Here is a 14,164-nt window from a genome sequence, read left to right on the forward strand (position 1 = left end):
GGAAGGAGAAAGGGAGGGAGGGAGGGAAGGAGGAGGAAGGAAGAAAGGAGGGAGAGAAGGAAGGAAGGAAGGAGGGAAGGAAGGAAGGGAAAGGAGAGAGGGAGGGAAGAAAGGAGAGAGGGAAGGAGGGAGGGAGGGAGGGAGAGAGAGAGAGAGAGAGAAAGAGAGAGAGAGAGAGAGAGAGAGATTGCACACCGTGGCGAAAACAGCTCTCCTGAAGGGTGTGAATAAAACAGTTAACAATGAAGGGAGAGAAACAAAAAGCTATTCAACAGATGCATGTCATTTTTACTCTTCAGTGTGGATCAGTTTTTCTTGTTAATTATATCACCTATTCTTTCCTTATATTGATAATTACATAATTACATGAAACAGATGGGTGACAGAATGCACCCAGATGGTGAGAACGTAAACAGGCTTACAAATTGCTTATTCTTGAGCATATTAAAAAGAATTATTTAATAATACATAGATTTCTATACTCTACACATCTGTTGAGTAGAGCCTCAAAATGGGTTACTTTGTCATTTTTTTTTTTTTTTTTTCCTTAAACAGATACAATGTCCTCCCTGGGAATCCCTGGGAGGCCAACTGCCATGGAGGTAAAATATTTCACCTTTTCCATAATTTGGATTCCTGAAATTCTAAAATCATGTTCTGAGTCCACTGCCTTGCTGTTTTGAAAAACAGAAATGCTGGTTCCAAGGGGAGTTACAATCACATGTAGCACTGGTTACACTTTCACAAGCTGGACAAGGTTAAAAATGGGAGGGCTTGCCTTGAGAACACATTTGACATGTTTTAATTGCATCCAATGGGCTTCTTGCATGAAATTCTTTCAAAATAATTATGAAAGTAAGTCAAAAGCACCAAAGCTGCATGGGCTGAGTGTGTGTGCAGGCGTGTCTGTCGGAGGAGGGGGCTCACAGACCCCAGAGGCTTCTGGAGGGTCTGAGGGAAGAAGTGGCATTAGCTGTTTCCTCGTGGCCCACATGCCACCTCTGTGTTCTATGGAGTAAGGGCTCTGCTTAAATGATCCTTCTCAGAGGAGTTGTACCTGCCCTGTTCCCACCCTCCCCTCCCGGGCTCTCCTCCTGATGGCACTTGCTACCACCAGGCACAGTGCCTCCTGGTCTGGGTACTGCCTGCTGCCCCAACTAGAACACAAGTGCTATGTGGCAGGGATGTGTCTATCTATAGCTGTCCCCACAGAGCACAGAGTTGGGCCCACCACATGATCAGCACGCAACAATACTGACTGAATGAATGCTGACATCAATTAATTCTCCACCTCCAAGCCCCCTAACCAGCGATGCAGAACAGGCCCTGTGCTTGCAGTTTCAACAGAAAAGCCTGTCCAGGCAGGAGCAGGGAGTGACCAAGAAGGGCACTTCTCAATGGCGGGGGGGTGGAGGATAGCAGGGGTTCCTCTCTCAGTTGAAAAGCAGGTACAAAAGCCATGGTGTTTATTGGGGTCATGGACAAAAAGCAGGACACCTAGAAACATGGTTTGGTGGGGGTAGAGAAACAGGCTCAGGGAGAGACAAACCCACCTGGCTTCTGGTGGAGCGACCTGGCTCTTGGTGAGGCAGGGGTGGGTCACAGAACTCCAGAATCAGGCTGTTGTCTCCCACTGCACCAAGAAGTGACGACATGTAGACGTGCTTGGAACTGGAAGTGTGAACACGTCCCCAGGGCCAAACTTGGATGGGGATTGTGTGTACTCTGTGTGTATGTATTTATGTATGCCTGCTGTGTGTGTGAGAGAGAGATGGCTGGAGGGAGAGAGGCACAGAGAGAGTCATGAGAAGCATCTGAGTCCTCAGGGGCCTGGAGATCCTTTTGGAATTTGGGCTCTGTGAGCTGTGGCCACCTTCTGCTCTTGAATGGGATGGGGGAATTGCTGAGCTGTTAGAAGTCACATGGTCTGAAAGGGGCCTGCCAGCCTTGGTCCTACCAACACACGGTGACCAAAGACCCAGTGTGTGGGGATCGATGTTGTCTGTAAACAAATCAAAATACTTGTGGTATATAATTCTGTGGGACATTGTCAGCCCATCTTTGGGACTTGCTCAGCTGTGATTTGTGACAGATAATACTCAATTCCATTTTCAAATCAACCGTCAACTCCAGTTTCATGAAAAGTGCTGTCCCCGCAGATCCATGAATGGCGGTGGGAGGCGTGATTTGCACGAGAGAGGAGCTCTGCTAAGGTGACTGGAAAGTACTGCCTAAGACCCGTTCCCCGGAAGCACAGCTCTTTTTGGTTAAATACATAGACTACCATAAAAACCACAATTACAGTGACTACCATGGTGATAATATCAATGCACTGAATTATATGAAAAAACAAAATAAAACAAACAAAACCTGGGACACAATTGAACAGCACAGAAGTAGGAATGTGGCATAGTCTGTAGTTTATGTTTATTGCCACGGGTTTCGACTGACCAAATGGCTCATGCCTGCCTGCACTGTAGCTGAGTCATGTTTGATATCTCAAACAAGTAGCAATAAAAAAAATCTTTATGGCTCCCATGCTATTTTCATACCTTATTCATTCTGTTTTTTCCCTGTTTTTAAGTCATCTTTTGTATTTTCTTCTTGCTTATTAAGTTGGTTACTATGGAGATCATGACATCAGTAATCTTGACTAAGCTTAATGGTCTCGAGGCAACATTCAGACTAAAAGTTTTGATACTTAAAGTGGTTCAGCCCTGGAGAATGGGAGCAGATTGAGAGCTGAGGACTGCGGGCTTCAAGCTGCTTCTCTAACGGAACACAGAGGTGGAAGGTGGTCCGTGCCCACTCAGCCGAGTCCGTGTGGGGCAGCCCTTGGGGAGGACTGTGCCCCTCGCTAACCAGGTACTGCACTTTCCAAGGCCCATTTAATCCTCTGCCTCTGATGAACTCAAATGCCATTTTCCCTCTGGATTTGGTGAGTGCAAATAATGATAACCAAACTCAAATTGCTTTAGGAAAATTACTAAACTGTGGAAGGCTTTTAATCCATCTCAGTTTAATTTGAATGTAAAACCTTCCTAGGTTCTCAGTTGTTTTTCCTGATCTTTCACATCTTCCAGAAAGGCAAAACCCATTTTTTTAATTGTTTATTTTTTTTAGAAATGGGGGTCTCACTATGTTTCCCAGGCTGGTCTCAAACTCCTGGGTTCACGTGATCCTCCTATTTCAGCCTCCCAAAGTGTTGGGATGACAGGTATGAGCCACTGTGCCTAGCCCATATCCCATCTGTAAAACTAGAATTTATTAACGGGATATAACAAGTGAAAGTTTTAACAAAAAGACCTGAACGTTAGGCTTATGACACTGTACTTTATTCCATATGCATCTACTGACCTCCAATCACTTCATAATGAATGGAATCACGTTTCTATAATTCTTCCATGAGCCAGAGGGAGTAGGCCAGCCCCAGAGGGGCATTCGTGGTCTGTGTTTCATATGTCTGTCACTGCTGTCATCCTAGCGGGGTGCTGTTTTTGTACTAGCAGATGTGTTTCATTTCTGCCAATCCATGCTGACTCATGACCCCTCCTGATGCTGCAGGCAACAGCCAGGGGACACCAGGCCTTTGGGCAGACCCAGCCCCAGAGAACAAATGCGTTAATTCTGTGCTATTTTGTTTCCAGGTAGATAACTGCTTGCAAGAAGGTTTTTTGAGTCTCAAAAGCCTGACTGTTATGCATCAAAAGTCAACGTTGATGCTTCCAATGACAGATACAGAAGAACACAGGGGGACAGCGAGCCCACTGTCTGAAGACCAGGAGGAGGAAAGCCAGAGGGGAAGAAGGAGAAATTAGTGCAGTGCAGCCCTCTCCTTCCCCTGGCTAAGGCCAGGAAAGTGGAAGGAAGCGGGCAGGATCCCCCCAAAGATTTTGGAGAATACAAGAAGGAGACTGCTTCACGAGGGGGACTCTACTGCCACCTTGTCCTGGGAAGAGTCCAGTGGAGACGGCTGAGGGAGCTTCCCAGACGAGGAAAGAAATGAGGCAGCAATGAGCTTCTGAAAGCCCAAAGCGAGGAAAGCAGGAAAGGAAGAGAGCACCTGGCTCCAGGGAACACAAGGTCACACTCAGACTGGCCTCAAGGCTGTGAGGATGGGATGCTTCTGCAGAAAGCAGTGAGGGCTGCAGGGGCTTGGATGCCAGGACAAGGGGTGACTTTGCCTGAGGACAAAAGCTAATGTTCTGAACTCAAGATTCCTGTGAGGACAGGCACTACCCAAGTAGCAGATACCTCCCCTCCCAGCCTCCTCCCTGCCCGCCACAGTGCCATGACATTCCATGTCCATGAGCTCCTGAGAACTTGGATGTTTTTCCTACCCCGCTAAAAACATGAAAGAAGAAAAGCTCCTACATGGACTCAATATAAATATTAAATGATTAAATTTACCCAGAATTGATAGAGGTTACTTTTACTCCCATCAGGTGGAATAAAGGCTCAAAGCAGAGACTCAGTTCAATTAGACAAAAATAGGAAAATAAAAGATGTATCCTTTTGCATACCTGGTTACTTGTCTTAAAAATCTATATCTGACATAAAAAAGAGGGTTTGCTGTATGTCTCTATACTCTTTATGTTGCTTAGATACAGCGACATATTGCCAAGAGAAATCATCTTTTCAATTTAGGAATCACAAGTTTTCATTTTCAAATTCTAAAACTTTATGCTTTTGATTAAAGAGATAGTAACTTTAACTTTGAGCAATACCATTTCTAGGAATTTATTCAAAGGAAATCAAAGCAAATGTGCTGAAAAACAATAAGGGCAGACATGGTAGCAGTGTTCATCATGATAAAAATTGGGTTAAAAACTTAACCAACATGAGGGAATTGGCCTGCACACAGCAATGGTGAATCGTGGGCTCTGACATCACACTGTTTAGTCCCCAAACCGCAACTTAGCAGCTGTGTAGCCTCGGCATGAAGACAATAGATGCTACATTCCAAAGGAGCCCCCTTATAAAAATGCCAAAGTCAGTGACAAGTGCCAGTTAAATGCCTTTTAACTCCTAACTTAAAATGAAGACATGAAAGGGTGAGATGAGTACATGCAAAAGGGGCTTTTTTGAAGATTTCTTCCAGGAGAACTGTTGATGTGCTGTGAGTCCCATGCCCCCCATCCCCAAAGAGGACAGATGGAAGGGGTGCCTTGTCTTTTGCTTCCAGTCACAGAAAGGGTTTGGGAGCCCTCCAAGAGCTTCATGTGAGGCCCCTAGACAAAGTGGATGGATGTGCTGGGTGAGCTGCATGGGCAGGTGGCCTGCATAGGCAGAGCCTGCTGACCCACAGAGGCAAGAGCTCTTCTCTCAGGTCCTTCCTATACGGCACCTCCAGGGGCAAATGAGACTCAGTGTCAAAGCTAGAGGATGGCATCTCCTGCATCATAGGAATGCTGGTGAGAGCTCCCTAGAAACAGGAATCCCCTAGGAAACTGCAAACACACACTAAGAGAAGAGGAGTCCAGCCCACAGAGTAGGGGCCATCTTACGACAGCAGTGGCCAAGTTCAGACTTGCCTCCTCCTCCAACTGTTCCTCCCTGCCCTGACCCCAATTTCAGAAGGACTAGAAACACAGCTCAAAAATAAGAAGACACTAATAGGCTAAAGAAAGAGAAAGCACTAAATACTGAAAAGCTATATAAATGCTAAGTTAGTGGAAGTTCGGAAGAGAAAAGAGGCCCTCCTCATCCTGCCTTCTCCAACCACAGGCTTCCTACATGCTTGCAGGCTACAGCAGTGGGTCAGGGGAGTCTCACCCTTGGAGAAAAATTGAATTTTGATTATTACATAAAATGAAATTGAACATTTTATGGAATTAAGATCTAGTATTGTGATTGGAAGTGACCCATACAGCTTTAATGACCTAGAACTGACCAGAAGGTCCCAGAACTTGCTCACTTTCCATCCGGGTGCAGGAGAAAACTCAGCCACATAGAACATATTTACAGGGCGATGAGATACAGAACTCAAGTGGCTTCGTGACTATTCACACAAGTCCTGCTGGCTTAACGCTCACTTGCATTACCAAACCTTTACTAACCTCAGTTTTCCCCACTGCAAAATGGAGACGATGATGCTGAAACATCTGTGAGAATGAAAGATCAGCTGGGACAGGATGTAATGCAGGGCCTGGCAGGAGTAAAGTACTCACTGAGCGGAGGGGCTTGCTGCTTCGCAGAAAACAGTGTGGCCACGAAAATCACACTTTACAATACTTAGTAACAAGTAAATATAGTCATAACATATTAAGTGAAGAAGCATGTTTCAAACACTATAACCCCATATCTAATAGCATATATGTAGTCTTTTTCACAGAAAATAATCCAGAAGTTGAAACCCCAAAATATTAAGAAAGGTAATCAAAAGATAGGAGGAGAGAAGGTTTTACTGATTTTCTCTATTGTTTTTTCCTAAAATTTCTACCAAAAACATGTATTGCTTTAGTAATAACATATTTATTTTTAATCAAGGGGAAAAGATGTCACTTCTCTAGTCAGTATCTGCAGCTCTAATTGTCCCCTTTGTCATTTTATATCCCCAGCTACTTTAAAATACACAAAGCAAAGCCTCACGTTGGAGCTGCCATTCCTCTCTTCCCTGAAGGCAGATTCTGAAGAAGCCACTTAGCTGCGAAGGCCAGTTTCTGCCCAGGAGCTCAGCTCCACCGGGGAGCCTTGCTAGGCTGCAGGCTTTCAGGGCTCTGCGGCAGGCAGCTGATGCGTCCGGAGGCACTTCTGGACCTCTGTGGCATTCATTATCCTGGCTCTGCAGGGAACAGAATGCATTTTTTTTCCTCCTACTGGGTTGTGGCAAGAACCCGATCAGCATCCAGGAAATCCTTAGAATTTTTTTCTTTTCTATTGGAAGCATTGGCAGCTCTTTTTAAGACCAATACTATTACTAAAGGTGGATCAAACAAAGAACATGCTGGTGTCTTTTAAAAAACAGAAAGTCCCCCATTTTCCTCCTACATTTGGATAGGCATCTTGTTTGCTGCCTGAGCTCTCTTAGATGTCCACACAGGACCACAAGAGGCTGCTGAGTCAGACAGGGTGAAGCAGGAAAGCTAACAGAGATTTATTTTAGAAAAATCTCTGCTTTCAAAAGAATTGAAGCAGCATTAGCAGTGTAGTCTCAAATGTGTGCATGAAGCTCTCTTGGAGTGGTGGAAACTCTACTTCTGAAACTGAAAGAACAGTTGAGACATTGCCCTTCAATGGCCTTGATTTGACCAGCACTTCATCAATTACTAGCCAGAATGCTGAATCTATCTAAGAATGAAAGAATGCAAAATAATGCAGTCACTTTGGAAAATAGTTTGGCAGTTCCTCAAAATATTGAACATAGAGTTACCATGTGACTCAGCAGCCCCACTTGTAGGTATAGACACCGCCCCCCAAATGAAAACACATACACCCAAAAACCTGTGTGCACATTTTCACAGCAACATTTCCATCATAGCCAAATAATGGAAAAAACTCATATGTCATCGACTCATGCATGAAAAAATAAAATATAGTATTATCCACACAATAGGATATTCAACAATAAAAAAGAAATAAAGTACAGACACACACGCTACAATGTGGATGAAATATGCTAAGAAGCCAGTCACAAAATACCGCATAGTATACATTGCGACTTGTATGAAATGTCCAGAATAGGTAAGTTCATAGAGTAAGTAGATTACTGGTTGTCTAGGGTTGAGAGGAGAGGGTTGGGAAGGAGAGGAAGTGACTGCCAGTGGGCACAGGTTCCTTTTGGGGGTGATGAAAATATTCTAAAATTAGATAGTGGTAATGATTGTTCAACTCTGTGAATATACTAAAAAACTTTGAATTGTATAGTTTAAGTGGGTGAATTGTATGGTGTATATATATGATTTATATCACAATATGAAGCTGTTAAAGACATGGTTGGGGGAAGAGAGAGACTGTCCTATAAATATCTGTCCTAGAAAATGAGGATAAGATGTAGCATTGATTCCTAACAACACTAAGATGTTAAGAAGTTACTTTTCCCAATTTCTTTTCTATCATACACTCAGAGCCTCAGCTTGCCCCCTGACCACTGCCCAGTTACTCAACAATTTCCACAGCTTGTTGATCATGCCACTAATTCACATCTTATCTCTTGCCTCCACCCACCTCCCACCCCAAAAAATAAACGTTTAGTCACTCATCTGATGGGCACTTACTTGGGTTCTGAAACCACATCCAACATGGAGCTGAATTTTGGGAAATGTATAATGTAGCCTCCATATGGGATCACAATTTTTTTCTTCCTTTCCCAGCAGCTGCCACCATAATTTTGTAACAACAAAGGTTTTTTGTAACAACAAAAATTACAAAGGTTTGTAACAACAAACCCATACAACAGCCAGCTAACTGCAGACAGCCTGAATCAGCAGGTGTCCAAAACCTGCCAGCACACCAACCTGAACCCATGTCTGCTCCTTCCTAGCCCAGGTCAGACAGGGTCAGGCTGGTACCAGATCAAACCCAAGAGTAGATCATTCAGCCAAGAGGAAAATTCAAACTGCACTGGGAGAAATCCAATCGTCTGTGGGTCACCTTTTGGTGAAGTACCTGGTGCCAAGGATTTGTGAGGTTCAACAAGATCTATATCGAACCATACTGCTTTTCTGTAGTTTGGTTTTCCTATAATGAGTCATACTAGTACTTTAGCCTTTTAGGTAGGAAAGTAGTCTGTGGTAGTTAAAGATAGGAGTTTTGGCAACCAACTGCCTGGGTTTGAAATTCTGTCAATTAAATTGCCTTTGGACAAGTTATTTACCTGCCCTCCTGGCAAGCCTGTTTGCTTTAGGTACACTGAGGATGGTAATCGCAGTAACTATTTACATGTGCTGATGAGAGGACTAGATGAGAAACTCCATGGGAAGCCTTTAAGCAACAGCTCAAGAAGTAACAGTAATGCAATAGTAGTTGTTTTTAGTACCATGTAACCTTTCTAAGAGGGAAAAATTAGGACAGTAAGGAGAATAAACACTGGTTTATAAGTCCTTCTGGTGTGTATTTATATACTATTTATATAATATACACTTATATAATATGTAACATATTATATTAAACTAGATAATGTTCAGAGAATTGGAAAGAAATGACCATAGAACTTGTATTGGAGAAAAAAAAAAAGCCCACAAAGGAACTTATGTAAATTATTCTAAGAATCTCAGAGAAAATAGTTCACTATAAATAGAAGGAAGTGCACTTCCCATAGATATTGTAAACACATAGGAACTGGCTGGGAAGTGACTTGAAGAAGCAAACTGGACTCATGGCGATGATTTAAAGTGGGTTAATTTCATTTCAAGAAAATATTCCTCCTATGGTCACATTAATAATAATTAGAGCATATACGATGCTGAAAAAATACGGGTCTGCATTTTTAGAAACCTCTACCAAGATGATGGCCCAAGAGCTAAAAACACACCGACACACCGACCACAAATATAACCAAGGGAAGTCTAACCACTGGCGGTGAAAGTTACCACGTTTAAGGAAGGGGCTGGGAAACAATAAAGCTGGGGAAAATCTAGCAGGTGCTGGGAGAATAATGCAATTTCCTAGGGCAGCAGATGCACAAGTGAAACAGTATCCAGTAACAGTCCATCAGATGGTAATTATAGCTGGACTGGGAAGAACAGCCAGATGAAAAGGGGCAATTCAAAGGGTAACTGAATGCCAGTGAGTGACATCTTCCTGAGAGATCACATACCAGGAAAAAGCAGGGCCATCACTTAGCTCTGAGGGGGAGGGCTTCCACAAACCGTCATTTTTCTTTGTAGAAGGACAAAGGGAAAATGTGGAGAAATGAATGCACAGAATCCAAATGGAGGCCTCCAAAGAATTCATTAGTCGAGATTTAATTAGACCATCATTAATAAGCAACCAGAAAAAAAAAAAAAAAAAAAAAAAAAAAACAAGATGACTCTGAAAGTGTGATTCCTCAGGAAGGATGAAGGGCTGATTTAGTTCTGAAAATATGTGAGAGAGAGGTGAGTTCACACTATAATTCTATGAACACTATAAACCAAGATGAAGAGCTGAAGTGACTGAAGTGGATGATGGTGAGCATCTATTGATATTGAGGCAATGGCAGGGGCTATTTAAGTTCAAAGCAGGTTTTCTGGAGTGTAATATGACAAATAACACTTATTTAAACTCCCACTCCTGGAAAGGAAGTGGTGCCTTTTTTTCAAACACATTCCCTCTCCAGGAATTCTGCAGAAACAGGTCTGAGCCCAGTGTGGCTATTTCTCCTGAGTTTGGACTCTTGTCACCTGGATGGTCAGTACAAGCCCTCTTCCATCCCCAGTTAATACCGAAACTAGACTGGAAGCTCCTTGCGGGTATGCATGGTGACACAGTCATATCTGAATCCCTGTAAAAGGCAGAGAGGAAAGAAAACAGGCTTGTATGTAGACCCACCCTGAAAATAAGTGTAGGGCAGCTTGTTCGGCCGTCTTTAATCAATATAACTGCTAAATTAATTCAGCCCAATTTTGAGTGTTTTCCTGATCATAATACTCATTCAGGATAAATACTTGAGGGAAGGGATGGATACCCCATTTTACATGATGTGATTACTCATTGCATGCCTGTATCAAAATCTCGTGTACCCTATAAACATCGACACCTACTGTGTACCAACAAAAATTAAAATTAAAGAAATAAAATAATTTTGTAAAAAATAATAATACTTACGCAGGTAGGCCCTGATGAGTCATCTAATAAAAAACTTCCATGAGAATAACTCTCATAACGTAAAAGGACAGGCCAAGATGGCTCATTCAAGCTAAGAAAAGAATCTTCCAGGTCTATGGTGTCAATTATGGTCTTGGTCAGGAAAAAGCCCTCTCTCTTACCCATGCATTCACACTGGTTGACTATGGAGATATTATTACGAATCTTTGAGACTTCGTTCTGAAATATGTGATGAAAATCATTTATGTTTTCTAGGCTCTTTTTTATTACCTGCTGTGGAGTGGGCTGTCAATTAACAGAAACGACGGGGAAGGTGTTGTGGCAGGGACACTGATCGTCCAAACCAGGCAGGAATTAGGAAGGCCTTGAGGTGGGAGCGAGGGCATATTTCCCTGCCATGCAGTGATGAATTTCAATCACTGCTGCCTTGTGCCAGATTCAAATTGGCAACCTACTGAGATGAAATGCTTTCTATCCCATTACTCATGCCTGGAGTGATCTGTTCCCTTGAAGATTGGCTTCCTAGGTGAAAACTAGGGACTGGATGGTCACTCTAAGATGCTTTAAATAGGATAAAAGGTATGAAAGACGAGTGGCCGGCAAGAGAAGTGATATGGACATGGTGAGGGAGCTGAGGGTCTCATATAAAGCTCGATGCACTGGGAGGGGAAGGGAGGGTGGGAGATGTGAAACCTAAAGGGAAAATTCATTCATTTGGTAATGAGAGTTGCTCAGCCTTGCACAGTTTGCTACTGCAATGCTATCGCTCTACTAAGAAAACAATGTCTTGAGGGATATACAGAAATTCTTCCTAAAAATACTCTACTTGGCTCAACTTGGCTCAGATAATCACTCTAAAACATTAAAACTGTCTAAAATGTTAAAAGAGAAAATAATTTTAATAATATAATTTAGCATTTTAACTTTTAATACTGAGGCCCATTCCATGTGGATTATGGTCTCGATAAATAATCCTGTGATTAAATTTTAATATGTCTAAAATTTTTTACTGAATCTTGTTTACTAAATCTAAATCTCCATTACAATTTTCTGAAGCTTGAATAGTTTTGAATACAACGAGTAGCAACAAAAGTGCTTCTAAAACAGTCAGAATTCACCTGAGAAATAAGCACAATAACACGAGCAGCAGGTAACAGGCATCTGTGTTAGAATTCTCCCACCCATCTGCTAAGTGGCTGTCTTCCTGGACCCTGGGTTTGAACAATCCATCTCTGCTTTGTGCTGAAATACACCAGGGCTCAGGGGTGAGGGGCACAGCGTACTGAGATGACCATGGAAAAGGTTACTCAATGTAAGCAATGGTTTCGGATCATACCAACCTGGGAAGTAGTAATGAGATAATTTTGAATGAAATAAAATGTTATCTCTGACTTTCTCCCCACCTAGAGCTCCAGCTTACCTCAAAATCACCTAACTGAAAATTCTTATAGTAGGGTGGGAGGGAGGGGGCAGGTGTGGAACTGCACTTCATATTCATAAAAACCATGCTTCCTGATATCCATGCAGCAGCTCTGGACTCCTCCCTCCAGCTCCAGCCAGGCCACCCATGCTGCCAGAGGACTGGCTGAAGGCACAGGAGCCATGGGCTGCCACTGAAGTATAAGTATCAGCAATGACTGCAGAAGGTCATCGTCTCTCATCCTGACCCTGATCTGATGCGGAAGCTGCAAAGTTGTATGCCGAGCACATCCATGTATTTCTATGCCCAGCGCTTTCTCCAGAGATTAGTTTGCCTCTGTGGAAGCTGTATTTCAGTGCTGGAGACAGCATGTAGCCACTGTCTCTGACCCCAAGACACTGTCTTTGCACCAAACTTCTGGGTGCTGGCTCTCTTTCTAAAGCAGTCTGTTCCCAGGGTCTTCACATGCAAACAGACCGCATGGTGGCCCATCCTAAAGGTCTTCCAGGTGAGCCAGGCGCATCTCATCTCCAGTGCTGTGAACCCTGCTACTTAAGAATATGCCTGTGACCTTCAGATAAAATGGTATGAATCTGGAGTTTGCTTCAAAATGATATAGGAGAAAGGGGAAGTGGTGGGGGCACAGATGATCCAAAATTAGCTAAAGAGTTGCAAATCATTGCAGCTGGGTGCTGAGTGCATGGGAGTTCCAGTGCCACTCAATCTGTGGTCTGGAACAGGTGCCCATGTGCAAACTATTATTAGTCTATGAAGATATGAGTAAGAGAGACGGAGAGAAGCATTCAGAAACTTTTATAGCAAACCAACAGAGTAATGCTATGTCTGTTAAATCTAATAATAAACGAATTTTGTCTGTCTTTGCTTTTTAATCTTGTTTTCCCAGGAATTTACTTTTTACAAAACTATCAGACTATGACTAATTGCACATTAATTTTTAAAAAAAGACATGTAGATTGAGAAGTCCTGCTTTATATGATCAGTCTATACTCACATATAAATTTACAATGATATAGATTTTTGTTATTTTACAAATACAAAGATGAATGTAAGACACAAAGCTGCCTCTGAGTTGGCCTGATGGAGGTGCCCTCCCCATCCCTCAAGTGCACCCGCCAGTAAGACAGGCGTGGGCAGGGTGATGTCCTTCCCGCAGGGCCGAGCCCGTTGCAAGGTGTTTATTTCAGCATCATCTCCAGCTCTGAGGGGCAGCTCCTTGGGTAAGTGTTTGCAGAGTTTAAACTCACACTTTCCCTTTTTCTCTCTCACAAAGGACAAATGTTAGCCCACTGAGGGATTTTTTTGTTTTTGTTTTTTTACTTAAGTAGAAGAGTATACAAACACTACAAGTCCATATCAGTCAACATGAGAAAATTATGCTTTCCAATTAAGTTATTGAAAAAAACTGTGTGTATGTATACAGGTACATTTGCATTGAAAAGAATATCTAGGTTTGATTTCAGTCCTTTCTCCTGTTCTCACAATAAAAGTGGCCCCTGGCCATTCATTTTAAGGTCAAAAACTCCTGCTGCCCCAGGGCAGCGAATATGCTTCTGTTAATCATCTTGATTCCCCTGGAGGAGGGAGTTAAAGAAACCAGCTTAGACCCGGGACCCAAACATCTCAAATGCAGCCAGCTCCGTTTTCTCTGTCAGCTTCGTCCTAACAGCGAATGATCACTTAATGCCTTGAAAGCTAAACATCATTGAAAGGGGGAATCTGCTTTTGAGGACAGGGAAAGAAAATGAAAATATGCCGGAGGATGACTCTAGGTCTTTTGTCCTGGGACACGGCAGCCTGAGAGGTATCCCCATGGGATGACCCTGCAGGGTCCTGTGGCTACTGCTTTAGGCTTGCCGGGAAATAACGACTTGAGGGAAAGGGCTGCAGGGGAGCCTTCGCAGGGCTCCGCCTGTAAGGGTATGAGCACCAGGTTCCCTGTAATTAAGAAGCAGCCTGCTCCTGTGAAGACAGCACTGC

General features: G+C 43.1%; 1 protein-coding gene across 6 annotated transcripts in view; it reads right to left on the reverse strand.

The window, feature by feature from the left end:
- Positions 1-14,164, reverse strand: part of CFAP61 (cilia and flagella associated protein 61) — a 296,096-nt gene that overhangs the window by 143,452 nt on the left and 138,480 nt on the right. The gene's annotated exons all lie outside the window — the stretch shown is intronic.

The sequence above is a fragment of the Rhinopithecus bieti genome, unplaced genomic scaffold (genome assembly GCF_001698545.2).
Source record: "Rhinopithecus bieti isolate Rb0 unplaced genomic scaffold, ASM169854v2 scaffold_641, whole genome shotgun sequence".
In the NCBI taxonomy this organism is placed as follows: Eukaryota; Metazoa; Chordata; class Mammalia; order Primates; family Cercopithecidae; genus Rhinopithecus; species Rhinopithecus bieti.